The sequence below is a fragment of the Delphinus delphis genome, chromosome 19 (genome assembly GCF_949987515.2).
Source record: "Delphinus delphis chromosome 19, mDelDel1.2, whole genome shotgun sequence".
In the NCBI taxonomy this organism is placed as follows: Eukaryota; Metazoa; Chordata; class Mammalia; order Artiodactyla; family Delphinidae; genus Delphinus; species Delphinus delphis.
The window spans coordinates 59,207,307-59,210,464 of record NC_082701.1 but is presented as its reverse complement, the minus strand read 5'-3'; positions in this window follow the sequence as shown (position 1 = coordinate 59,210,464).

Below are 3,158 nucleotides of genomic sequence, written 5' to 3'. Positions count from 1 at the left end.
CTTGGCATGGGGACCCCTAAGAAACGCTTTTCCCCATGACGGTGTAGCTGCCATCAGGAGGGCCACCCGGGAGGGTCGGTGACCCGGGGCCAAGATGCAGCTCCAGCCGCTAGCTCTCCAGAGGCCGAGCGGTCAGGGCCAGCGTGGCCGCCGCAAACCACCCCAAGCTGGACGCCCTTCAGGCGGACCGGGGGACTCCTCGGGAACGAGGGCGCTAGGCCTCCCCTCCTGAGTCACAGGAAGGGCACGGGCTGAGCCCAGAGGCCCCGGTCTTCCTCCTGGGGCCTCACCTGGCTCCCAGGTGAGTCCCACCTGCCAGACCCTGGGTGGGGACTCTCTTTGGGGATAAAGCCCCTGCCGCGTCCCCCAGAGGAGGGGGAGACACGCGGGTGGGCAGGGAGGGGCCGGGGGAGCCCTCAGGCAGGACCCCCGACTGACTGCTGGGAGGCTGCTCTCAGAGGAAGTTGCGAAATCTTCCTTGGGACTAATTTGGGTTTTGGTTCGGGGCCAACCAGGCCTCTCTTTATGGCTCTGAGAACGTTCCCGGCGGTAGACATTCCTTCCGTGACGTGGCTTCATGAACACTAGACTCCCGGGTTCCTCACCCCTTCCTGGGGGGCCGCCTGCTCAGCCTCTCCGAAAGCCTTCGCACTGGGGAGGGAACGATTGCCAACACACGGGACAAAGGGCTGATTCCCCTCCTGTACCAGTAACGGTCTCGCCACGGGGCGCTCGGTCAGGGGGGCCTGGTCCCAAGCCCTCTTCGCGGTGGCTCCCCGGGTGCTCATGGAGGAGGAGGCCTGGGGTGCCGCGTGGGCAGCAGAGCCAGAGCTGGACTCCGAGGGAAGCAGTGCCCTGGCCTCCCTGTGCTACCCTCACGTCAGTCCTAATGACCGACAGGCGGTGACAAATGGCGGAAAACAGACCAAGGACACAGACGATGCACAGAAGGAAAGAACGCCAAATGGGTACCCCTGCATTCAAGGGAAACAGCGAGGCCCAGTTGGGACATGCCGGACTGGCTCATGTCTTAATGGTTTCCAGGGAGTCCGCGGCCGGGGAGCCTGGGGCAGGTGCCCCGCGTGGCGGGTGTGGCGGGCGTGGTGGGCGTGGTGGGCGTGGTGGGTGTGGCGGTGGTATAACCTTTCTGGAATGCCGAGACGCCTGCCACCAGGCAGGACCCGCCAAATGCCCTTAAACACCAGCAGTGTCCCCCCAGTCCTCCCACCTTAGAATCTCCCCGAAGAGCCTGCTCAGAGGCGCGCGCGGCAGAGATGAACGGATAAAGCATTGCTTACGCAGGCGAAAAATACACAAATTAAAAGGAAATCGTGGGCAGGCTGCTGGGGAGCCACGCAAAGGGATGCTTTGGAGGGAAGTTTTGTTACACAGGAAAATGCTCATGATATAATGTTACACGAAAAGACCAGGATACACAACTGTGTGTGTTTAGGGAAAGAGGGTACGTGATTGCTTGCGAGCCAGGCGTTGAGTGGGTGAACGGGGTGCCTTCCTGAGGACTAAGGCACCAGGTACCAGGTCCGGGAGACCCGCTTCCCTGCCTTGTGAACGGCTGAGATCTCTGTCGTGTACATGTATTATTATTATTATTATTATTATTATTTTGCGCGGCATGTGCGACCTTAGTTCCCCAACCAGGGCTGGAACCCATGCCCCTGTAGTGGAAGCGTGGAGTCTTAACCACTGGACCGCCAGGGAAGTCCCTACATGAATTATTTTAAAAGTTTCTGTTCTGAAATAATTCCAAACCTACAGAAAATTATTAAGAGTAAAAAAAAAGAACTTCCGGGGCTTCCCTGGTGGCGCAGTGGTTAAGAATCAGCCTGCCAATGCAGGGGACACGGGTTCGAGCCCTGGTCTGGGAAGATCCCACATGCCGCAGAGCAACTGAGCCCATGCGCCACAACTACTGAGCCTGCGAGCCACAACTGCTGAGCCTGTGTGCCACAACTACTGAGGCCCGTGCGCCTAGAGCCCGTGCTCCACAACAAGAGAAGCCACGGCAGTGAGAAGCCCTCACACTGCAGTGAAGAGTAGCCCTGTTTGCCTCAACTGGAGAAAGCCAGTGTGCAGCAATGAAGACCCATTGCAGCCAAAAAAAAAAAAAAAAAAAAACTTCCGTGACACCCTTCACCTTGGGTCACCGTGGTCAGGGTTTGATCACGTTTGTTTTCTCACACTTTGTGCTAACGTGGAGTTACACGATGCTGCACGTTGTGCTTTACGTTATATGCGTCATACGTGATGATTACACGCAGTGATGTATCACGTGTGCCGAGGTGTTTTTGTGAGCCACTCACTGGTAAACTGCAGACCGCATGTCCTTCACCCTGATGACTTCAGGGCGATCCCCTAGGGTCCTGAGATCAAGGGCGTTCTCTTCCCCACAGCACAGTGATGGAATTCACAAAGTTAGCGCAAATAAGCCTGGTATACAGTCCATATTCAGACTCTGTCACCGGCCCAACAACGGCCTTTTAAAGCCCTTCGCCCCACTCCCGTCTCCCACCCAAACCAGGGTCACATCTATTTCACTTCCTTTAATCCTGGAAGCGGTTCTCAGCCTTTCTTCGTTTTCCATGACTATAGACAGTTGCTTTGTATAAAGTCTGTCTTCGGGTCTGTCTGGTGTTTTCTGGTGATTAGATTCACACCGTGTGTCTCAGGGACATCGCCGCAGCGACCCCTCAGGGGAGTGAGCCTGAGCTAGGAGGCTGAGCGTCCTTGCCTGCAATAAAAATCCTTGTACTAGTGTCGTTTGTACACGTGCAAATGTCCCTGCAGGATAAATTCCTAGGAGGGAGTTTTTAGGTCAAAAGGCACGTGCATGAAAAAAATGGGACTCCCCTGGCGGTCCAGTGGTTAGGATTTGGTGCTTCCACTGCAGGGGGCACGTGTCTGATCCCTGGTCGGGGAACTAAGATTCCACATGCCACCTGGCGCGGCCAAAAAAAAAAAGTGCACTCCCACCAGCAACGTGTGAGGGCTTGTGCCCCACACCAACACCAGCAGCGTCATCACTGCCAACCCAGAGGTGAGAAATGGAGTTGGACTGTACTTCCAATTTGCACTTCTATTTTGAATAAGACTAAACATCTTTTCAAAAGTTTGAGACTCAGTTGTATTTCCTGTTCTGT